Below are 24,807 nucleotides of genomic sequence, written 5' to 3'. Positions count from 1 at the left end.
TATGTTGCATTTTTTCTAATTGTGTAGGGTAGCCGCACTTTGCCTATAGCTCATTTGTGTTGCTCAGCCATATCTCGCACTTACCCTATTATGTGTAAAACCACACCTCTCCGATTAACTAATATGGTAATGGTAATGGCAATGTTTATTTATAAAGCGCCTATACACAGACAAGTGTTTCAAAGCGCTCAAGGAGGCTGGAAAAAACAACAGTCACTCAGAGCCCTTGAATTTCTGAGACGATAATGGTCTGCACAGGCAGATTTAAGTGAATAAAGTACATTTAACAGTTTTGATACAGCAAATGGGCTTGACAGCGATTCTGTGATTTTTTCAAGTGCACATTAAGTGGAGAGACAAGGAAGGACAGACAGAACGATTATCCGGCAGAGCTTTTACACCGATCGTTCAAGTGCAGACAGGACAGGGAGGGGCATGGGACCAAGTGCACCCAGTCAGTAGTGACTGGGGAAGTGCGGAGAGAGAAGCTCTCAAGGTTTTATTGCAAGTGCAGTGAGTGGGTGGGGTGTCAGGCCCTGAGGCAAGTGCAGGTAGAACTGACAGGGGCGCCTGGGTCCTATGAGACTCTGAGGTGCGCCAGACGACCAGCCAGTAAGCTGTGGGGAAAGGAGGGAGAGAAGGAAGAGCAGAGAGCTAGGTTAGCAGGGTAGGGTGAGAGAGAAGGAAGAGGATAAGAGAAAGGTCTTGAGAAGTCTCCGGAACATGAGAATATCAGGCTCAAGACAGAGGGAGGCCGCTGCTTTGAATAAAGATTTCCCTCCAAATCTCTGCTTGGAGAACCTGCTCACTTGCAGAAGGTTGGAGGTAGATGAGTGGAGGGATCGGGAGGGCCAGTATTTAGGAAGGCACCATTGAAGGTAAGTAAGTCCCAGGCCCCAGAAAGCCTTCTGGACAATGCAGAGGGTCTTGAATGTGATCCTTGCAGCCACTGGGAGCTAGTACAGTGATTTCAGCACCAGAGAGATGCGGTCCCTGGGCTTGAGGCCAAGGATAAGTCTTGCAGTTCTGGATGAGTTGCAGAGGGAGCAGGGAAGAAGCAGGGAGGTTGAGGAAGAGGATGTTGCAGCAGTCCAGCCTAGAGAGAACCAGGGCTCTGCGGACAGTGAGAAAAGATAAAGCGCCTCTGAAGAGGTGTAGTTGTAAGTTAGACTTTTTTGAAATGTCAGAAATGTTAGAGGAGAAAGAGAGAGTGGAGTTGAAGATGACCCCAAGGTTTTTGGCCTCAAAGGTGGGGGTGGGCACGGGGCCAAGGTAGCCCGGCCAGAGTGAGAGGGGGAAAGCGGGGGCAGGGGTCCCAATACGAACAATCTCAGTTTTCCTGGCATTGAGACAAAGGTGGTTTGCAGTGCACCATGCTTGGATAGCGGACAGTCAGAAATGAGTGATGAGTAGGAGGCAGCTGAGAGTAGCCTAAAGGATAGTTGGTGTCATCTGCGTAACACTTGAAATTAGAGGTGAAAGTGGCAATCACACATGCCAGAGTGGCCATGTAGACATTGAAAAGCCAGGGGGATAGGTTAGAACCCTGGGGAATGCCGCAGGTTGAGAGGGTGATAGTCGAGAGAAATGCACCAAGTTCGACCTTGGATGGGCGGTTGGAGAGAAAAGAGATTAACCAGGCCAGAGACTGACCTGTGATTCTCAGCGTGCCACAAAACCGTGAGATCAGGATGTTGTGGTTAACCGTGTCAAAAGCGGGGGAGAGATCAAAAGATTTGCACCAGCTAGCCAAATTCTGCTCTTAGCCTATTTGTGCCAGATAGCAAATCTCTGCTGTTAGCCCAATTGTGTCTTGTAGCCACACTCTGCATTTAGCAATTGCACGGACCACCCACGCTTCTCACTTAAATAGAATTGTGAATATTAGCCATGCAGCACTTTTAGATTGTGAAGTTTAGCGACACAGCACTTTTAGATACATTTTTGAAGATTAGCAACGCGTCACACTTAGACTGTGAAGTTTAACCATGCAGCACATTTAGATAGATCTGTGAAGATTGGCCACGCAACACACTTAGAGAGACTGCAATTAAACATGCATATCACTAATTAGATTGTGTTGATTAGCCACATAGAAGAACTTAGAGAGCAGGCAAGGTACTAACCACCCCACCCCTGATTCCTCCACTACACCACCAAACATTGAACACGCCCACTGGGATACCCAACCTATACCACGGTTTTGCAGATTCCTACAGTCCACAAAAAGAAACACTCTTCTGCTGCCCTAAGTAGGAATTACAAGAGAAATGTGTTACAAAGATTTAGAACTCTGCGTAGCAATCCTTAGGCAAGGTACCTCGGACTCAGATTCCCCTGACAACTAAGTCCTGGAATACAATAGGCTTTTTCTGGAGTTATTGAATTACATTGCCACTATGACCTGTGAGAGAGTCAGAGAAAGATCTAATGACCAGAAAAGGTTCTCCGACGCTCTTCAGGATCGTAAAAGAGAAACGAGGAAAGCAGAACGTGACTGGGCGAAGTATCAATCCCGGGCCAATAGAGCCAAATGGAAACGATTAGAAAAGGAGTTCCGCTCAGTGATTCTACTTGCTAAAAAAACTTATTTTGATAACCAAATAACACGGGCTGAAAATAATTCTGGGAAACTTTTCCAAGTTCTCAGGGAACATGAGAAACCTAAGGCTAGGTTGCAAGAATGCTCCTCTCGTACTCTTGATTGCGACGCCATTCAACAAGCATTTGCACAGAAAATAGTCACTGCAAAGGCTCTGATTGCTGATAAGCTGTGCAGCTCGGAGCTGTCTGGTAACTATCCTGATGAAGAAAAAGTCCCTTCGGGTAATACATCTCTTTTCTACTTTTCTGACACATCCACTGAATTCCTGGATAACATTTTGAAAAGAAATGAGGCCCACCACCTGTTTGGGGGACATGCTACCGACTAGAATTATTCTTGCCAATAGGGATTTATGCTTGCTTTTCCTTGTGCGTCTTCCCAACACTAGTCTAAGAGACTGTCAAGTTCTGAATGGCCTAAAGATGGTCTTGGTTACCGATTTACTAAAAGAATCTGGGCTGGACCGTAAAATATATTCGAACTTTAGACCTATCTTGAAAGCCCCTAGGGTGCTGGATAAAGTGGCTGCGTCACAACTGCAGGCCTTTTTGGGGACGTCTGGAGTGCTTCATCACCAGAAGTCGGGCTCCAGAGCCTGCTTTGGGAGGGAAAGTGTCTTGTTGAACATGCAATCAGAGATGCTACGTATTATGGGCGAGTGCAGGGCGGGGCTGCTGATGTTGTGAGATTTGTCAACAGCCTACGACCTTGTCAACCACGATAAACTCTTGATGAACATGAAAGGTGCTGGTATTTATTCACCCGAAGTTATTACCTGGATAAGCTTGTTCTCATCAAACCGAGTCTCTCCGATTGTTTGGGGTAATGTTTTCTCATCTCATCTGTGGAGTACCACAGGGTGCATGCTTGTCTCCCCCCCTCTTTAAGGTGTTCTGTCGCCCTTTCTGTGATCTCCTGGAAGGACTAGGAGTCCACTTTGCCAATTACGCTGATGGCACTCAGCTCATGCACGAGCTGAGCGGCTCTCACACCAGAGATTGTGAGAGGATAAACATGGTATACACCAAAATCCAGAATTGGATGACTAATAATGGCATGTGCCTAAATGCTGGCAAAACCGAGCTTATGCTCTTTGGCTCATCCCAGGTCAGAGCGAAGCTGGATTGTCAGTATTAAGGTTTCATGATCGAGCAACACCTCATTGAGGGGGTGGGCACGGTTAAAAACCTCAGTGTTTCATTCAAATCATCTTTAAACTTGGATGCTCACATTACAAAAGTCTCTAATAAAACGCAATATTTCCTCAGACATTTGAGATTGATTAAGCCTTATGTCTCCAAGGCTAATTGTGCTACATTGGTACGCGCACTTATAGCACCTAGAGTAGATTATTGTAATGTGTTCATGGTCAGCATTGGCACTAACGGTCAGAGACTCTTGCAGGTGCTTAAAAATGATACTGTACGGATAGTGATAGACATGAGCCCATTTCAGCAAACAGAAGGAGTCTACATTGGCTATCTGTGAAAGCACGCATTCAGTTTAAAGTGCTGACCCTGACTCATAAATGTCTTTATTTTAATGCCTCTGTGTACCTGAACGCGGGCCTAACCGCTCACTCCTCAGGGCGAACTACAGGGTCAAGCGATGGGGCGTCCTTGCTGGTACCCCAGCGCAAAAGAACAAGAGGTCTGGGCAGAGCTTTGTCTATGCTTGCAACTAAAAAGTGGAATGAACTCCCCAAGCAACTACAGTTGGATGAAATTTACTGAATTTTAGAAAGAAATTGAAAACCCTTCTATTTGAATAACATGCCTTTCTTGTTCTCTTTTGTCATGGCTTTTTGCCTCTTTATAACTATTAACTTCCTGTTCTCTGCGCCCTAATGCCCGCGCGCTCTGGCACATTATAAATGTATAAATAAATAAATAAATATGTTAACACGCAAGCTCACATCAACAAACCTGGACACTGGACCTTACCTAACAAGCCAGTGCACACAACCTGAAATACCATCCAATGTACACATAGAACACAAAGACACACTCCTACATAACAAGCAGTCACAGAGAAACAACCCAGGTATTGGACCATACACGTACCGATACAACAAGCCAGTTTGCACACCCTGAAATACCATCCAATCTACACATAAAACACACAGACACACTCCCACATAACAAAGAGTCACAGAGAAACAACCCAGGCATTGGACCATACCCAAACCGATACAACAAGCCGGTTTGCACACCCTGAAATACCATCCAATCTACACATAAAACACACAGACACACTGCTACATAACAAACAGTCACATAGAAACAACCCAGGCATTGGACCTTACCCGTATGGATACAATAACCCTGTGCACGCAACCAACCATCGGAAAGCCACCACACATAAGCGCCAGTTTCTCCTGGTTCTGGACCTATCCTATCACTCTTCCCTCGCTAACCAACCTCGTCCTCGTTCTTGCAGAGCCACGTGAGTGCCCGGAGACTGCCCCTGGGTGGTAGCGGTGTGTGGTATAAATCGATATAACATAACTTCTCCTCGTCACTCTAAGGATTTACAGTTCCTTTTTCTTTGGACTTAAGCTTAGAACAGCAGTTGTGTCCACCTTACTTATGAGACCTCCTTTTGACCAGGTGGACATCTGGAAAATATCTGCTTTGTCTCCAAACTTCTAACCAACTAATGCACGTAAATCATCTTATTTCGACCTCGGAAGGATGAAAGTCTGAGTTTGGCCCTGCCGGGATTCAAACCTGCATTGGAAGGCTCTGCACGGATGTCAAAGTGAGCGCTCTACTGGATGTGCTATCTGACAGATGTTGTACAGAACCAGTTGCAACCTTTTGAACCTACACCAATGGTTATCACAGAAGGAGTTCAATTTTGTACATGAGTCCTCCTGCTGTGCTCGTCCATGCCTGTGGTCTATCGTTATTATGAACACAGAAGAAACACAACTCATCCTCTGTCTGGGAAGGACCGGGGTTCTGCAGATAATAGTTCTAGAGATGAGTCGGGTCATTGGATGGATAAAAACAGAGATCATGTCATGTTGACAGCTCGCCTCAGAAGTTATTGCACTTATATTACACAGTGATTGTGTAAAGAGCTGGTTCCCAGACTATGGATCTCATTATAAGGTTGGCGGTGTGGGAAAAGTGGCAGGAAAAGTGGTGGTATTCCATTACAGCCACTTTTCCTGCACCGCCAAACTGCAAGTCTGCTGGTGCAGGATACCTGATTTACCTCCAGCCAAGAGCTGGAGGTAAATCGGGCCCCAACTAGCAAAGAACAGCTGGTAATCCTGGCAAATCTCTCCATGGATTCCTACGGGATTCCATGGAATGGGGAATGACCGCTGTTGCCGGCACCTGTAATATCCTGGGAATTTCAGGATATCAGACGCTGGTAATGGTAGATCCTTTTGCGGGAATCTCGCTGGAATTACCTGCGGGATACTGGAAAAGTCCTAATGACCCTATGGCCCTGTATGACCACTGCCCTGGGTACCTTCCACCTCTCTGTAGCTCAAGTCCATGGCCTGTGACTGCTGATGGACTCTACGCTGTTCATGAATGAATCTTCAGGTCAGTGCATTGGACCTGACCATACATGTTTTATCTCCCAACCCTGCATGGTTCCTTGACTATAGTCTATTCCCTCACAGTGCAATTAATGAATGCATTTATCTTCAGATTTTTGGACTATTGCAACACCATCTGTCTGGGGCTCCCCAAAGTCCTCTTACCTAAACCTCAAATTATCCAATACTGAGCTGCAAGAATAATAACACGATTGGGCCAGAGATGCCATGTTGCACTTGCTTTGCCTGCCTTGCAGTTGCTGCCTATTAATGCAAGTATGTTAATCAACTCATCATGGATAGCATATCAGTCACGTCATCACCAGGGCCATAGTTTACTAGAGGGCATGTGTATACAATGTGTCCCTACTAGAAATCTAAGATATGTGTCCCATCACCTACAGATTGACAGAATATGGCGGCAGGACCTTCTCAATACAAGGTACTACACTCCGGAACTCTATCACTGTGAAGCCGAGACTAATCAAAGTGTGTCTTCTGTTCAGACACAACACTGCAGTTCTGCAATGGGCTAACGGGCAAAAGGCTGGCAGGCGTAGTGGTCCATAGGCTGAGTACCCTGGAATGTGCAAAGAAGACCATTTTCATCAGCTTGTCAGGCTGGTTGAAACCCGGGGCATACTGCAAGGCTCAGTATCCCAGGTTCAAACAACCTTGCAATTTATCCCAGGTGGACTGTCCGCGTGCACCTCTGAAGCGAAGAGAAGGAGTGCCCAGGCAGCAACTATATCCATTGGACCAAGCGTATCACAGGCCGGCGGGATCTGAAATCAGCCATGGTATTTGCCTCCAGCATACAGGCCTGGGACACCTAGGGTCTGATTCACAGAAGCATTTTAAAATGGCGCAATCCCACAAGAAAACGTTCTGTAAATCAGGCCTTGAGTGTAAGCCCCGGATCTGTCTGTTGCCTGGTTCCCTCTGACATCTACGGAGCACCAGGCCCCCCCACCCAGTCCACCCCTTCCTTGCATTTAGCATGGGGACCCTCACCCCCTGCACCCCAGCCAATCCATGGCACTTGCCCTCCTGGCCTCCCCCTTAGCACTCACCTAGCCCCGTGGCCCTCTTCTCCCCTCCCCTTTCTCCACCCCACTTTTTCACTTGCACTCTCTCCTCTTTACTCTGCACTCCCTTTTGCACCCTAGCACTTTGCATTTTGAGCAGATCGGCACTCCCCTACCCACTCTACTTCGCACCTCATGATCCGAATGACACAAGACCTAGTAGGACCATTTTTGTTAACTTTCACCCTTGTCCCCCCATTTCTTTGGCTTGTGGCGCCTTGAAACACCATTTGTTGTAAAAGTGCCTTACAAATATCCAATAAATAACTAAATAAATACTCATGGTCTCGTTTGTCCTGTGTGCACAAGCAGAGATCACTTGCAAATGGCAGAACCACTCCATTGCTGTGAGGCCTTTGGTATAATGGAAGGTAATCCAGGCTCATTCTATAATGCTGAGCTGGTCTTGGTAGATCTCTTTGCATCTTTCAAAGAGAAGGAACTGTTCCAAGTTTGGAAATTGAGAGGAGACTGGCACTGTGCATAAGGGGCGTTTCCTACATTCGGGGGGGTGGGAGGGACTGTGAACCAAAAGTGGTCCTGGGATTCATCTTCAAATTGGCCCCATATTACACACTTTCAGCAAGTGCTGCCCTTTCTCTATGATAACATTTCGAAATAGGTTAGGCTACCACACAAAAAAGGCCCTGAGTGTAGAGGCCTACCTGGAAATCTCCAGAGTTCCTGGCAGGTCAGTCCACCCCCTGCCCAGAGTGCAGAGGGCTACCGGGAAATCTCCATAGTTCCTTGCAGGCCAGTCCACCCCTGCCCAGGTTACAGAGGCCTACTGGGAAATCTCCAGAGTTCCTGGCAGGTCAGTCCACCCCTGCCCAGAGTGTAGAGGCCTACCGGTAAATCTCCAGAGTTCCTGGCAGGGCAGTCCACCCCCTGCACCGGGTGTAGAGGCCTACTGGGAAATCTCCAGAGTTCCTGGCAAGTCAGTCCACCACCTGCTCAGAGTGCAGAGGGCTACCAGGAAATCCTGGCAGGTCAGTCCACCCCTGTCCAGAGTGCAGAGGCCTACCGGGAAATCTCCAGAGTTCCTGGAAGGTCTGTCCACCCCTGCCCAGGGTGCAGAGGGCTACCGGGAAATCTCCAGAGTTCCTGGCAGGTCAGTCCAGCCCCTGCACCGGGCGCAGAGGCCTACCGGAAAATCTCCAGAGTTCCTGGCAGGTCAGACCACCCCTGCCCAAGGTGCAGAGGCCTACCAGGAACTCTACATAGTTCCTACCAGGTCAGTCCACCCCTGCCCAGGGTGCAGAGGGTACTGGGAAATCTCCAGAGTTCCTTGCAGGTCAGTCCACCCCTGCCCAGGGTGCAGAGGCCTACCAGGAAATCTCCAGGATTCCTGGCTGGTCAGTCCACCCCTGCCCAGGGTGCAGAGGCCTACCAGGAAATCTACAGAGTTCCTGGCAGGTCAGTCCACCCCTGCCGAGGGTGCAGAGGTTACCGGGAAATCTCCAGAGTTCCTTGCAGGTCAGTCCACCCTTGCCCAGGGTGCAGAGGCCTACTGGGAAATCTCCGTAGTTCCTTGCAGGCCAGTCGACCCCTGCCCAGGGTGCAGAGGGCTACCGGGAAATCTCCATAGTTCCTTGCAGGCTAGTCCACCCCTGCCCAGGGTGCAAAGGGCTACTGGGAAATCTCCTAGTTCCTTGCAGGACAGTCCACCCCTGCCCAGGGTGCAGAGGCCTACTGGGAAATCTCCAGAGTTCCTGACATGTCGGTCCACCCCTGCCCAGGGTGCAGAGGGTACCAGGAAATCTCCAGAGTTGCTGGCAGGTCAGTCCACCCCTGCCCAGAGTGCAGAGGGCTACTGGGAAATCTCCAGAATTCCTGGCAGGTCAGTCCACCCCTGTCCAGGGTGCAGAGGCCTACCGGGAAATCTCCAGAGTTCCTGGAAGGTCACTCCACCCCTGCCCAGGGTGCAGAGGGCTACCAGCAAATCTCCAGAGTTCCTGACATGTCGGTCCACCCCTGCCCAGGGTGCAGAGGGTACCGGGAAATCTCCAGAGTTGCTGGCAGGTCAGTCCACCCCTGCCCAGGGTGCAGAGGGCTACCGGAAAATATCTAGAGTTCCTGGCAGGTCAGTTCACTCCTGCCCAGAGTGCAGAGGGCTACTGGGAAATATCCAGAGTTCCTGGCAGGTCAGTCCACCCCTGCCCATGGTGCAGAGGGTACCGGGAAATCTCCATAGTTCCTTGCAGGACAGTCCACCCCTGCCCAGGGTGCAGAGGCCTACTGGGAAATCTCCAGAGTTCCTGACATGTCAGTCCACCCCTGCCCATGGTGCAGAGGGTACCGGGAAATCTCCAGAGTTGCTGGCAGGTCAGTCCACCCCTGCTCAGAGTGCAGAGGGCTACCGGGAAATCTGTAGAGTTCCTGGCAGGTCATTTCACCTCTGTCCAGAGTGCAGAGGGCTACCGGGAAATCTCCAGAGTTCCTGGCAGGTCAGTCCACCCCTGCCCAGGGTGCAGAGGCCTACGGAGAAATCTCCAGAGTTCCTGGCAGGTCAGTCCACCGCTTGCAGCGGGCGCAGAGGCCCACCTCTGCCAACATTGTAATTAAAATTCCCAGCCATTCCATTGAAGCAAAGTACACAAATGTGCCTTGTACAAGAGTAATCAGAAGCGCAGGTCGAATAAGAGAACACCATTCCTGCCAACTACGCATTACGTTGTGGCAGTTACATCCACACCTGAAACGATATGATGCGCCAAACCCTTACCTCAATGCCAGGATTTGTCTGCAAGGAGGAGCTGTGGTTTGCCAAGTTTCCCAGAGGCCGGAATGTATGAGTGTTAGGCAAAGATTTGGGGTAGTACCCTTTAGGTGCACTACAATAATCTCAACCTCCTGGCATTAGGACCCAACCTTTGGTATAGGTCTGAACTACACAGGTTGGTAGTGTGGTAGAGCAACCAGGCTTATCTCAAGAGGGGCCAATGTGAGCAGTAGAGTGGTTATACAAAGATTGACAGTGACAAGTATTGAAACAAACACTTAAACTCAGGTTTCTTGATAAAACAATTATTTATTTATTTAGCGATCAGTTGTTTAAGCTTTCTGTAGAAGGGAGCAATATAATAGCAACACACAAATTCTTTCAAAATACTCACTCTTAGTTTCAAAATCAGCAAACACCCATTTGGGATGCCAGACACTTCCTACACCCTCAGGTGGCATCAATAGTTAGCACACTGTGGACATTGATATGCTACTGTTAGCAATTAGAATAGCAATGAGATGTGTTAAAGAAAAGGGATATGAAGAACAAGCAAGAGATCACAAATATTCTTAAACAGGCAAACACGTTTCAACCCTCCCCAGTGTTAGAGGAGAGAGGAATCTTTCAGTGAAATAGGCTAGGCCAAAGTCAATAGGCAGAGGTCTGTAGCTGAAGCACTTCTTGCAGGTAAGTACGAAAAGTCGTTGCACAGAGTTTTAGAAGTCTTTAGTGAAGAAGAAGAATCAATATAGGCCACACGCTGTTAGGCTTGTGAAGAGTAGAAGCACATGTACAACAAGAGGTAAGTTCTCTTAGACTTTACAGTACCTTTAGTTAGAAGAAAATGCATGTTAGGGAGAATTCTCCTTCATGGCTAATTTACCTACCAAGTGAGTCCCTCAGCAGCTTTGTTGGATTTCTGGCGTTTATTTTTTCCACCTGGTAAGAGTGTGAGCCTTTTTCCCACTGTTACTTTTGTTTTGCCATGTGTATTTCTACTTTTTGTGTGATCTTGGGCTCTGAAGCCACACCACTCCACGAGCTCCACTTTTTGTGTGTGTTACACAGCACCTTCAGTGCAGTGACACCGGGTTGTCTTTGAGACTTTCCCACTGACTCCATTTCTCTGGGGCTGACTACTGTCCCCCAGAAACAAGTAAAGTTGCCATTAACTTTATATAGTCACTTTAAACTACAGATCCAGTACACCCCATATTACATGGAGTATTGGAAAGGGTTAATTTCTACCCCTTTTTGTCTGTGGCTCTTGGAGATTTGTTTTGCTCTCTTAAATCTAGACTTGGCTGGTGGCAATGGTATCTACCCTAACTTTTCTACCACGATTATACTGTATAAACGTGGTACTGTTTTAGGCTATTGTATTAGTCTCAAACATAAACCCGCTTGAACAAATACTTCTTGTATTTTACTTTTGGCGACAAACCAGGTTTGCCTTCTTTGTTCACCGACCTTTGGTAGGCTTCTGTCCCGAAGCCCTCCTTTGGCATCTGGGTGTCTAGGTGGGCTGAATGTGAGGGAGGGGTTTAGTCACCCCCTGCACAGGGTCCCCTTGGAGACCCAAGTCGCACTTTGTATCGATTGGCTGAGGTGGTTGTCCGGGCCGGACAAACCCCCTGCTGAGTGATTGACAGCCTGGCTATGTGAATGGGGCTATTTTTTTTGGCATAAAAGGCAGGACTCTTGGGCTGGAAGTCAGTGTCGCCATTGGAACTGCAAGAACCAAAGAGAAGCAGAGAAGAAGGCGGCTGCTGCAACTCCCGAGTCAGGGTGAAGCCCTGCTGCAGTCCTGAGCTATCTACCCTTCAACGACATTGAAGATCCAGTCCGGAGTCTTCTTCCTTTGAGCCTGGTGGTATCAACCAGCTCACCCTCTACAGCCAGAGAATCCTCCTCTTGGTCGAAATTGCTGCACACAGCTGAAGTGGTCTGGATAGCCATCTGAATAGCCTCTCATGTTTTAAAGGAGCACACCTTGTATTCACCATTGCTTTGCTGTGGCTGGCTTCAACCCTGGGTAGTGCAGATCACTCCAGACGTCCTCCTTCTTGTCCCCATGACTGAAGCTCCAGGAACCGTGAGTCTGCAGGAACTACCAGGAACAACTGCCGTGGCACCAGATTTCTTCAACGAATAAGGTACTGTGTCCGACTTCGAAGAATTGGGATGAACCCTTCTTCCTCACCAAAGGATTGTCCTTTTCTTTCTTCCCTCTTATAACTTTTGCTTCCCTTTGTGACACTATCTAAGTAGTCCTGGCAATCTCGAATCGTGAACCGTTCTAACCGTGTGATCCTCGGCAACAGGACTCCTGTTACATTTGACTCTGGCGCAGGCCTATTGAATTTGTATCTACTTGAGAAAGTGTCCTCTGATTCTTTTCGCCTTGACAAAAGTATTGCCTATGATTGTCATCCCCAATTCTCTGGTGTTAATTCATGTGCTAAGTGTGTTTGACTTCGGTTACATTTCTTCCCGCGGGTATGCTTATCTTTCGTAAGACCGAAGTGTCATTGGTGTCAAAAAGTGATCGCAAACGAACCCCCAGTAACGTCTTTGTTCACAACACCGGTTTTCAAATCCCAGTGTACTTACCTTGAATTGTTCTGAACAAGGGGAATTGGTTGTGTGTAGTATATTTGAAGTGTGATTTTATTTTTTATCGAAGTGAAGTATTTTGTGAACAGATGGTTTAAAAATAAATGTACTTATATTTTTTAATCAGAAACCTTGAGTCAGTGTTTGATTGAGTCACATCAATTGCAGTCCTTTGTGTAATCTCTACTACTGCTCATTTGCTCTTGAGATAAATCTGACTGCTCAGCCATTGCTACCACTCTTTCTGTGTAGTACAGGCTTGTACCAAAGGTGAAATTATATTACCACTTGTGGTCTTAATTGTGTGTAGTGGTCCCTAAGGGCACTACATGTGATTATGCCTAACACTGGTGTACAGCGGTGGGATTTTTAAGTATAGTGATTACACTAAGATTGCTGCTATTACCTTGGGTCAACTAACCACAAGGCTAACACCACTAGAGTCTATTAACTGAAGCTACAATGAAGAGAACCTCTTAAACTACACTGCTGAGGTTTTAAGAAGCATGTGTCGAGAACAGAGCCTCTCTGGTAAAGGAAAGAAATCTGAATTGGTTGCTATGTTATTAGGAAAACAAAGTCTGGAGAGTGGGTCAGAAGGGCCTGTCCCCCTCCACCCCCCCTCCAGCACATGTGAATAATGATGTGTCTGATTCTGAGAGTGTTGGATTAGAAGAAGTAGATGAGTCTATGTCAGAAGGCCCTACCACTCCTCTACCTGCCCAGAAACCACAACCTCTGTCCACAGGGACCCCATCAGGTCCTACACTCACTCCTGAATTTATTGCCCTTGAGAAAATGAGACTTGAATTGGAAATGAAACATATTGAGGCACAAACTGCAATGAAACATCAAGAGATAAGGCTCAGGGAAATGGAGATGTCTCATGCTGTAGAGATGAAGAAATTGTCTTTGGAAAATGCTTCTCTCCCAGAATCTTCTAGGTCTTCCAGCCCTAAGAGACCCTGTATGCCAAAGGAAATGATTGGTATAATTGAGACTAAACTTGATGTTTTGGATTGGTTAGCAATGTTTGAGTATATTCATGGGATTCAGGGTATCTCAGGGAATCAGTTGATTCCTTGGCTTTTCTCTAGGCTTCCCCCTGTTGCAAGTGATGCTGTCATGGAGTTGGGGGAGAGGGATAAGCAGGATTATAACTGTGTGAAGCTAGATTTGATAGCTAGGTTTGGGAAGACCCCTTCCCAGTAACTTAGGAGGCTTAGGGCTCTCAATAAGCCTGATGGTACCCCTTGGGCTACCTGGGTGTGTGAATGTTTGAAAAACTTAGATGGTTGGTTAAGGGTTACAAAGTAAACACCTATGAAGGTTTGAGGAATCTTGTTATGTTGGAGTCAATTTTTGATGCCTGCTCTCCTGAGCTTAGACAGCACTTGGCTGATTCAAAGGAGATAGATCCTAAGAAATGAGCTAAGGCTGCTGACTTGTGGGTTGCCATCAGGGCTACTCACAAGGATTCTGGGGCAACTCAGAAGAAGGATGAGGGAAAGCAGCCAAAGAAAGATAACAAGGAGAATTCTCCAGCAACTCCCATCCAAAAGAGGGCCCCAAACATAACCAGGGTAAGCCACAAGGGAAACCGAATCAGGCTAGTGTACCATCTGGTCCCAAACCAGATGAAGGTCAGACAAGCCCCCATTCATTACAGCATTTGGGAAATGCTTTGCTTGTGGGTCAACTGACCATGTGAAAGGGGATCCCAGATGTAAGGGTAAACCTTCAGGGGTCCACACTGTCTCCTTAGCCTTCTCCCAGGTGGAGGAAGTACCTATAGCCAGTGGAAACTTTCAGTTACTAGCTGATGAGCCCCTGTGAATCTCAGCTAGTGTTTCTTTAGATACAACATAACTTAGATGTCTATAACTCAATCCCAGATAATACTAAAGAGTATTACAAAGTTAGTGTTCTTGTGAATGGTCAGGAGACTCCTGCCATCAGAGACACTGGAGCCAGCATAACTGTGGTTGATGAATGTTTTTTCAAAGTGGAGGATGTTGCTAAGGCACCCACACACCTAACTAAATTAGCTGGAGGCCCTGTGCAAATGGTTCCCCAGTTACCAGCTCTCATCCAGTGGAATGACATGACTGTCAGAATACCTGTTAGTGTGAAAATTGACATACCTGGGAGAGTTCTGTTGGGTAATGACCTGAACACTCTTGGAGTTGTGTCTAGTACCCCCAGCCCTCCCAGTAAAAGGAAGCAGGAGCTCACAAGGACTGCAAGGGAGAGAACTTTCAGAAGCTCTCCTTGGGACTTGATAGAAGAAGCTATCACCCCAAGTCCACAGGACATACTTACTGCTATTGCAAGTAACAAGGAGACAAAGGGGAACCCCAAGTCTACCAGCAAGAAAACCTCAAGCATCCCTGTGCCTACATCCCTGTGCCTACATCCCTGTATCACCAAGACTGTCCAAGGTCACACATGTGACTCCTCCACCAGCTGAGGCTGAGTGTGAGGTTCAACCCTGTGTGGTTCCACCAGATACTGAGAACTCAGATCATGAAGAATATCTTAATCTGGTTGGAGATCTTGACCCTGTTGAGCCTCCTGAGCTTCAGTCTTTACTAGCAGAAGGTGGACCCAACAGGGCAGACTTCAGCAGAGGACAAAGAAAGTGTCCTACTCTTGAAGGTCTTTGTCTATTGGCAGCTTCTCAGCTTGATGGGGAAGAGCCTGGGAAGTATAGGTTACACTGGGAAGATGGCCTCTTCTTCGGTGAACCAACTGAGTCAACCCCGCAAAAGACTTGTAGTACCTCTAGTGAACCAATTCCAGTTCCTACAGTTAGCACACGAGATACCTTCGGCTGTTCACTTAAGTTTTAAGAAGACCAAGGAGAGGCTATCTATTTATTTGTACTGGCCTGAGATGGGTTCAGAAGTAGAAAAATTATGTAGGAGCTGTCACACTTGCCAAACCTCTGGCAAGAGTGGAGCCAAGAATGTGGCACCCCTGGTGCCTCTCCCAGTGGTGGGAGTTCCTTTTGAGAGGGTTAGGATTGACATTGTTGGTCCTATTGACCCTCCCACATCTTCAGGTAACAGGTTTATTCTGGTTGTAGTAGACCATGCTACTAGGTATTCTGAAGCAATACCTATTAGAACTGTTACGGCTCAGGCTGTGGCTAAGGCCCTACTTGGTATTTTTACCAGGGTAGCCTTTCCTAAGGAAGTGATATCTGACAGGGGATCAAATTGTATGTCCCACTACATGCGAGCCATGTGGAAAACCTGTGGAGTCACTTACAAGTTCTCTACTGCCTACCACCCACAAACAAATGGATTGGTGGAGAGGTTTAACAGAACTATGAAGAGCATGATAGGTGCTTTAGAAGAACCCCTTAAAAGAAAATGGGACCTTCTACTTCCATGCCTTCTCTTTGCATATAGAGAAGTCCCTCAAGAGGGAGTAGGTTACAGTCTCTTTGAACCTCTCTATGGCCATCCAGTCAGGGCTCCATTGGCCCTGATTAAGGAGGGGTTGGAACGTGCTCCTTCCCCCAAGCCAGTCAGAGTGACTGACTACGTGGTAGGTCTCCGGAGGAGAATGTCACACATGATGGCAGAGGCAAGAGATAACTTGAGGGCTGGTCAAGCTCTGGTCAAACATTGGCATGACCGGAAGGCTAACATGGTTGAGTTTACTCAAGACCAGCTTGTTCTTGTTATGGTGCCCACAAGGCAGAGGGCCTTGCAGGACAAATGGAGAGGACCCTTCAAAGTTGTGGATAAACTTGGAGAGGTGAACTATCTGGTGGACTTAGGCAATCCTAAGGAGGCTCCCAGAGTCTTTCAAACCAACCGTTTGAAGGCTTATGTCTCTAGACCTGAAATTGGAGCTTTGCTTCTAGCTTCAGATCAAGAAGAGGAGGAGAGTGAACCTCTGCCTGACCTCCTTAGAGGCTTACCTTTAGATGAGAAAGTGGAAGGAGTTAATCTCTCTTCCAGTCTAACATCTGACCAGCAGGAGGAGTGCAAATTACTGTTAAATCTGTTTGCCTCCCTTTTCTTACTTTCACCAGGCTTGACCCCTTGGGGCCAGCATGATATCCTCACTGGTGACCGTTTGCCTGTGAAAGGCAGGGGGTACAGAATGTCAGACAATGTAAGAACCCATACAAGGAATGAGGTCAACAAGATGCTTGATCTCAGGGTTATAGAGCCCTCTACTAGCCTATGGTCTAGCCCAGTTGTGCTTGTACCAAAGGCAGGATCCAAAGAGATGAGATTCTGTGTGGACTATAGAGCTCTAAATACAGTCACAAAGACTGATGCCCATCCTTTACCTAGGGCAGATGAGCTGGTGGACAAACTTGGTGCAGCCAAGTACCTCAGCACATGTGTCCTAAGGTCAGGCTATTGGCAAATATATCTGACAGAACATGCCAAGGAGAAGACTGCATTCTCCACCCCAGCAGGCCTCCTCCAGTTTAAGGTAATGTCTTTTGGACTAGAGAAGGCACCTGCTACATTTCAGAGTGTGGTCAATTAAGTTCTGAATGGGATGGAGGACTTCTGCATGGCATACTTGGATGACATTTCAGTGTTCAGCCCTACATGGAAAGAACATATTGATCACCTAGGATATGTTTTGCAGGCGCTTGAACAGGCCCATCTGACCATAAAGACAAGTAAATGTCAAATTGGCCAGAGCAAAGTGGTTTACCTTGGACATGAGGTAGGAGGGGATGATATAAGGCCATTGCCTAGCAAAGTGTAGGCTGTACAAAACTGGGCCACCCCTACTACTCAAACCCAAGTGAGAGCCTTCTTAGGTCTCACTGGGTACTACAGGAACTTCATAGAGAATTATGGGACCATAGCTTCTCCCTTGAATGTTATCTCCTCTCCAAAATTTCCTAAAACGTTCAGACGGAATGAGGAGTGCACTCAAGCTTTTGAAGGCCTGAAGAAAGCCCTTTGTCAAGCTCCAGTCCTAAGAGTTCCTGACTATCACCAACCCTTCATTGTACAAACTGATGCTTCAAATGCAGGTATAGGTGCAGTCCTTAGTCATCTAAATGAGAAAGGTAGGGAACACCCCATTTGTTTCATCAGCAGGAATTTAAAGGATCCTGAGACAAGGTGGCAACAATAGAACGTGAATGTTTTGCTATTGTGTGGGCACTGAAGAGGTTTAGGCCATACTTGTATGGATCTACTTTTATTGTTTTGACTTACCACCAACCCTTGAGATGGCTGATGCAAATGAAAGGGGAAAACCCTAAGCTACTAAAATGGTCAATCTGCCTGCAAGGGTTTGATTTTACCGTTGAGAACAGAGCAGGAAGTCACCACCAAAATGCTGATGTCTCTCTAGAATGTTTATAACCGACGAGAGGTATGAGATTCATCCAGGAGTGGATTAGATCCTCCTGTCCCTTAGTCTGGGGTGGGGGGCAAGTGTAAGGGAGAATTCTCATTTATGGCTGATTTCCCTCACCTAGTGAGTCCCTCAGCAGCTTTGCTGGATTTCTGGGGTTTATTTTTTCCACCTGGTAAGAGTGTGAGCCTTTTTCCCACTCTTACATTTGTTTTGCCATGTGTATTTCTACATTTTGTGTGATATTGGGCTCTGGAGCCACACCACTCCATGAGCCCCACTTTCTGTGTGTGTTGCACAGCAGTTTCAGTGCAGTGACACAGGGTTGTCTTTGAGAATTCCCACTGACTCCATTTTTATGGGGCTGACTACTGCCCCCCAGAGACAGGTAAAGTTGCCATTAACTTTATAATTTCACTTTAAACTACAGCCCCAGTACATCCCATCTTACATGGAATATTGGAATGGGTTAATTCCTACCCCTTGTTGTCTGTGTCTCTTGAAGCTTTATTTTGCTCTCTTAACATTTAGACTTGGCTGGTGGCAGTGGTATCTACCCTAACTTTTCTACCGCGATTATACTATATAAACATGGTACTGTTTTAGGCTATTGTATTAGCCTCAAACATAAACCCGCTTGACGAAATACTTTTTATTTTGGTTCCGGTCGGGTTTAGTCACCATTCCTTCTTGTGTTGTACTTTTCATGCCAAACCAGGTTTGCCTTCTTTGTTCGCCGACCTTTGGCGGTCTTCTGTCCAGAAGCCCTCCTTTGGCGTCTGGGTGCCTAGGTGGGTTTATAGTCATAAAGTAGAATTCAATAAAGTCTAAAGACATAAAGTCGAAAAAATAATGTCGAAAAAAAAAAGTCGAATGTCTTTTTTACTACGTTTTTTATTCAAAATGGGGGGTTCCTCCCAACCTCGCTCCTTTTTCTTTTTTTTTTCTTTTGACCCATTTTTTTACTTGCGGAACCCAAAAAACACATATAAATAAAAAAAGAAAACATTGAAATTTTTTTTTTCGACATTTTGTTTTCGACATTTTTGTAATTCGACTTTATTAATTCGACTTCATGACTGCCCACCATTTAGGTGGGCTGAATGTGAGGGAGTGGTTTAGTCACCCCCTGCACAGGGTCTCCTTGGAGACCCAAGTCGCACTTTGTGTCGATTGGCTGAGGTGGTTGTCCGGGCCGGACAAACCCCTGCTGAGTGATTGACAGCCAGGCTGTGTGAATGGGGGATTTTGGCATAAAAGACAGGACTCTTGGGCTGGAAGTCAGAGTCACCACTGGAACTGCAAGAATGGAAGAGAAGAGGAGAAGAAGACAGCTGCTGCAACTCCCGAGTCCGGTGAAACCCTGCTGCAGTCCTGAGCTATCTACCCTTCAACGACAGAGAAGATCCAGTCCGGAGTCTTCTTCCCTTGAGCCTGGTGGGATCAACCAGCTCACCCTCTACAGCTAGAGAATCCTCTTCTTGGTAGAAATCGATGCACACAGCTGTAGTGGTCCCGATAGCCATCTGAAAATACTCTCCTGTTTTAAAGGAGCGCACCTTTTATTTACCGTTGCTTTGCTGCTGCTGGCTTCATCCCTGGGAAGAGCAGATTGCTCCAGACATCCTCTTTCTTGTCCCCATGACTGATGCTCCAGGAACCGTGAGTCTCCAGGAAGTACCAGGTACAACTGCCATGGCACCAGCTTTCTTCAACGAATAAAGTACTGTGTCCGTCTTCGAGGATTCGCAGTGAACCCTTCTTCCTCACCAAAGGCTTGTCCTTTTCTTTCTTCCCTCTTATAACTTTTGGTTCCCTTTGTGACAATATCTAAGTACTCCTGGAAATCTCGACTTGTGAACAGTTCTAACCGTGTGATCCTCGGCAACAGGACTCCTGTTACAATTGACACTGGTGAAGGCCTATTGACTTTTTATCTACTTGAGAAAGTGTCCTCTGATTCTATTCGCCTTGACAAAAGTATTGCCTATGATTGTCATCCCCAATTCTCTGGTGTTAATTCAAGTGCTAAGTGTGTTTGACTTCGGTTACGAAATCTTTCGTAAGACCGAACTGTCATTACTGTCAAAAAGTGATCGCGTATGAACCCCCGGTAACGTCTTTGTTTCACAACACCAGTCTGTCAAATCCCAATGTACTTACCTTGAATTGTTCTGCAAAAGGGGAATTGGTTGTGTGTAGTATATTTAAAGTGTGGGTTTATTTTTATAGAAGTGAATTGTTTTGTGAACAGATGGTTTAAAAACAAATGTACTTATATTTTTTAAACAGTAACCTTGAGTCAGTGTTTGCTTGGGTCACAGTAATTGTAGTCCTTTGTGTAATCTCTACTACTGCTCATTTGCTCTTGAGATAAGTCTGGCTGCTCAGCCATTGCTACCACTCTTTCTGTGTAGTACAGGCTTGTACCAAAGGTGAAAATGTATTACCACTTGTGGTCTTAATTGTGTGCAGTGGTCTCTAAGGGCACTGCATATGATTCTGCCTAACAATGTAGCAGACAACTTCTGTTCCTGTGGAGCTCTGCAGATCCTGGTGTTCCTGGTCCTCAGTCGTGGGGCCAAGAGGGAGGACTTCTGGGGACACCGACACTGCAATGGGATGGTTACCGACAGCAACTAGCAATCTTCAAACTAGTGGCAATTCAGTGTTTCAGCTCCTCGTGTCCATCTCAAACAGCACCACCGGGGATCCTGGCTGTCGAGATCGGCTTTCCTTGCATCTGGGGTATAGCACTCAGTTGTGGTGGCTCAGGCTTGGTCAGTCTTGCTTTTTGGTCTGGAGGATCCTCCTGGTATATAGAAGGAGCCAAGTACCCCCACCTCAATCGACCCGCCCCTTTTACCTGTATGCTGGAAACCAGAGTATGTGATGTATACATAACAGATGAATCATCAAAGAGCAGAATATGGACTCAGTCCAGTGCCAGTGAAAGGGCCAGTACCTAAGTGAATCTGGGAGCCAAGGCAACCATTAAGAAAACCTTATCTACATACAAAGAAATATGATGGCCATCTGAAAAAGATCCCTGAAGAAGCAGAACCAATAAACGGCAAGGATGAATGGTAATATTATTAGCCATTGCCAAGTATATGTTATAAGGAGCTGAAGATGAAGTACAGAAAAAGATGGAGTGATCAGAGAATGTGGATATTCTATAAGGCATCAAGAAAGCAACAAGGATAAGTGACATCTTGGGCTCAAGGTGAAGAAACTTTTGCCACAGAAACAGATGAAGATATTAAATTACAAGTGTACAGATGCAGAAGAAACGCAAGCAGCAAAGTAATCGTAAAGCTAGCTCTAAGCTTATAGTAGATTGTGGCAAGTGGCAATGTATACATACATAGGAATGAGAGAATTATGGATGTTTCCACTAAACGTATTAAAGCGGGTTCGTGTTAGCAAAAAGGGCCTCAGTACAGTATGTCACAGTTAAAAAGCAGACACTGGATTACAGAAGCGGGGCTCAGAAATGCGAGGTTGGATGAGCTCCAAGAAGCCAAGGTCTTATCAAACTGGAGTAAACTGACTTTGGATACAAAATTGTGTGAAAGAACTGTTGGATGTCTTAACCCACTCATCCAAGCCCTGCAACATCACTAGGCATTGCTGGCAGCAGAAACATCATAATCGCCACTGGAAAGCATGCTGCTCGCTAGAAATGACCAGAAAATGCGCAGTGAAAACCTGAAAAATAGGCTGCCATCCACTTTTGCCTATCTTAGTGAGCACAGGAGATCAATGCCAAACACCACCATTGGGCTACCCACAAAGCAGCCTGAAACCACTTGGAAATAGCAATGCTGATTGCCAAAAGAAACACAGAGCTGTTTGGGAGTCCGTTTTCTTGATTGTCAAAAATGTGCTAAAATCATGGCTGACAAATCACCTAAAAGATCCAACCTCTTTGTTGGGTGTTCCACATTACTCTACTGCAAGAATCCACATCAATACAATTTCAGCAAGATTCCTATGCTATCAGAGCAAAATCCTATTTTAAAGATACTGATGCAAAGACAGCTATCAAAATGGGTGTAGTACTGTTACTCGCCTCTGTCAGGTGCTGGTGATTTATAATTCTAACAGGAGAACTGGTGTTTCAGAAGTGAAATATGCCAAAGAAGAGAATTCCATCAAAATGCCATATAGAGCGCCACACATTGATTTAATGTGGAAAAAGACTTGATTTAAGATATGTTGCTTATTTTAAGTTTATACATGTAATATTTTTTCACAAGGAAGTATGTTACAATTGATCAGAAAGTAACTTGATGCAGTTAAAACTTCAAGAGGCCTTCTGTCCATGAGAACCCTTCACACTTGGGCCTTCCCAAGGGAGGAGATTCCTCTGCTGTTAGGAGGAAAGAGACAACAGAGTCTTTCAACTGAACAGAAAATGCTAATTTGGGTGTGACTGGTCAACAACTGCTCTGCCAGGAAGAAGGACATGTGACCCTCTCAGTCAACCAGCTCTGGGGGCGGTCCAGACTGGGATGTGGATTTAACATTGCACCAAATATATGTTTAAGGAAAATGCTTCTAAAATATTGTAGCAAGCTGACAAAAATGTACAACTTTCAGATTGTGACAATGAACAATTCACCCACAATTTAAGACTAAGCTGGATGCCGTGTGATGTTCTTAGACCAAACCCCGGAATTATTAATATCATAGCTGCAGTGTTGTTGCTATGAACCTAAGAACTTACAGTAATATTTCCAGAGAGGAGCTGCATGCAAGCATCAAATTTGGTGCAGAACCAATATTGGGAAACTCACCAAAAGTGCAAATAAGTTGTCATTTCGGAACTAAAGCTCATAGGAACATGGGACTTATACAGAGACATGCCTTAATTAATCTGTGGTGTGTATATGTATTATGAACATCTTGTGTATCTGGGAAATATGTTTTTTTTGGGTAGAATTGATGTACTCTGTAAAAGCAAATGGGGGTTTCTTCCCTAGAGGGTAAATGGCACCATCATGATGACACCTCATGACATTCTGATCCTTTCTCCAGTCAAAAGACAGAGAATCCTTTAACCTATCAAATCCTTAGAGGGTTGGACATGTAGAATCATCCTACCCACCCCTTTGGAAACACATAAATAGGAACTGCTGAGACCCAGATAAAACACTCTTATCCACTCTTCAACCAATTTCTTGCAAACCACTCTGCCGGAAGACTCCAGAATCCAGATCTAGATCCAGAGACCAGAACTCTAGAACCCAAACTCTAGAACCTTGAAGCAGAGAGGCTTAAACCAAAAGCTGAATTCTTCCCAGCAGGCCTTCAGAATTTTTTGCAACCTGATTCTAACCCCTAAATTTCCACGGGGCCTAACCAAACCATTCAACAGCCGGGCCATGCTGTTTGCTTCTAGCTAAGAACCCGGTGCTAGAAACCAGATCCAGACCCAGAAAGCAGTGCTGTAATCCAAAACCTGTCAGATCCAGTTCAAGAGGCCGCAGACCGCCGTGCAGTGCTGAACTCAGAACCCATAGGGCCTGGACCATCCGGTGGCGAGAGTGAAGACAAACCCCTTGACCAGATCTTTGACGAGGCCCATCCCATTCCAAAGCTAGGAGTGAGTATCTAGTCTAGAACTGTCCATAACTCTTAGTTTAAACTAATCCTCTTCCAACCATATTAACCTATTATAGAATCTATTTAACTGTCATTTTAAAGCTAAGACCCTAAGCCTTCCAACAAACAAAAAAAACGACAATCCAATTCATTATAGTTTTTCCGTAATCGCGATTTACGCACACGGAAAAACTGCTGCAAATTGCAATTTAGCTCAATTTCACCACTTGTAAAAATAGTTGTTTCTTGTTTGCAACTGCTGAATTTGTTTCCAATTTGATAATCATTCATGAATCATTGCTAGTGTTGACCTTAACCATTCCAAAGTAACTATAACTTATTCTGAATATCCTTTAGTGAATTAAAATCATTTTGGCATATTTTTCCATCCATTGCAATCACATTCAAAAGCGTTTTGATCTGTGTTTCAAAATCATACCTGTTTTCTCTAAGCTTGCTGGGGACTGGATTTGAACTGCATTACTGATTGTATTCTTAAAACCTGTGTGCCCTAATTTCCATCTCTCATATTGAATAATAGTGGGGGAAGTGAGTAGTCACAGGGGAAGAAGTGATCATATTATCTTTTGATTGAAATCATATCAAGAGATGTCTGTGTTGCATTATTTTCCATTATTGCATTTCCTTGAATCATATAAGGTATTCTCTGCTACAGTATCCTTCATATTCCTACTCCTAAGTGATTAAAGAGATTGTCAATTTTGTAATATTACCCCTTGTTGATTACCGTCCATATTCATAAGTGTGCTATTCAAATATTATTTTATTTATAAAAGTGTGATATATATATTACATGGCCACGGTAGTGGCCATGTAGTTATGGTTAAGTTGCTGTTTCCATAGGAAGAGCACTTTTTGGGCGGCTTATAACTTCGCTCTCCCTGGACGGATCCTCACCAAACTTTGCAAAAAAAGTAGTTGGGTCACTCAGAATTTCTTTTGCAAAGTTTGGTGAGGATTTGTCTAGGGGGGGAAAAGTTATAGGGGGGTCCCAAAACTTTTTTTTTCCCATAGACTGAATGGGAAAAAACTTTGCGCACGGCTACAGCCCGAACCGCTGGACGAATTTACACCAAATTTGCGGCAGGAGCGGTGGCCTGGTCCCAAAAGCGTGCTTTTGTAAATTTGGTGTAAATCTGTCCAGTAGTTTTAAAAAATGACCAAAATGTAAGGCAACAAAAATTAGTGATATCTGCGTTTGCTTCGCGGACGGACTTCCCTGTTCGCTCTGCGG

Source organism: Ambystoma mexicanum, chromosome 7q (assembly GCF_040938575.1).
Source record: "Ambystoma mexicanum isolate Mex_15411 chromosome 7q, UKY_AmexF1_1, whole genome shotgun sequence".
Classification (NCBI taxonomy): domain Eukaryota; kingdom Metazoa; phylum Chordata; class Amphibia; order Caudata; family Ambystomatidae; genus Ambystoma; species Ambystoma mexicanum.
The sequence above is the reverse complement of the archived record's forward strand: the minus strand, read 5'-3'. Positions refer to the sequence as shown.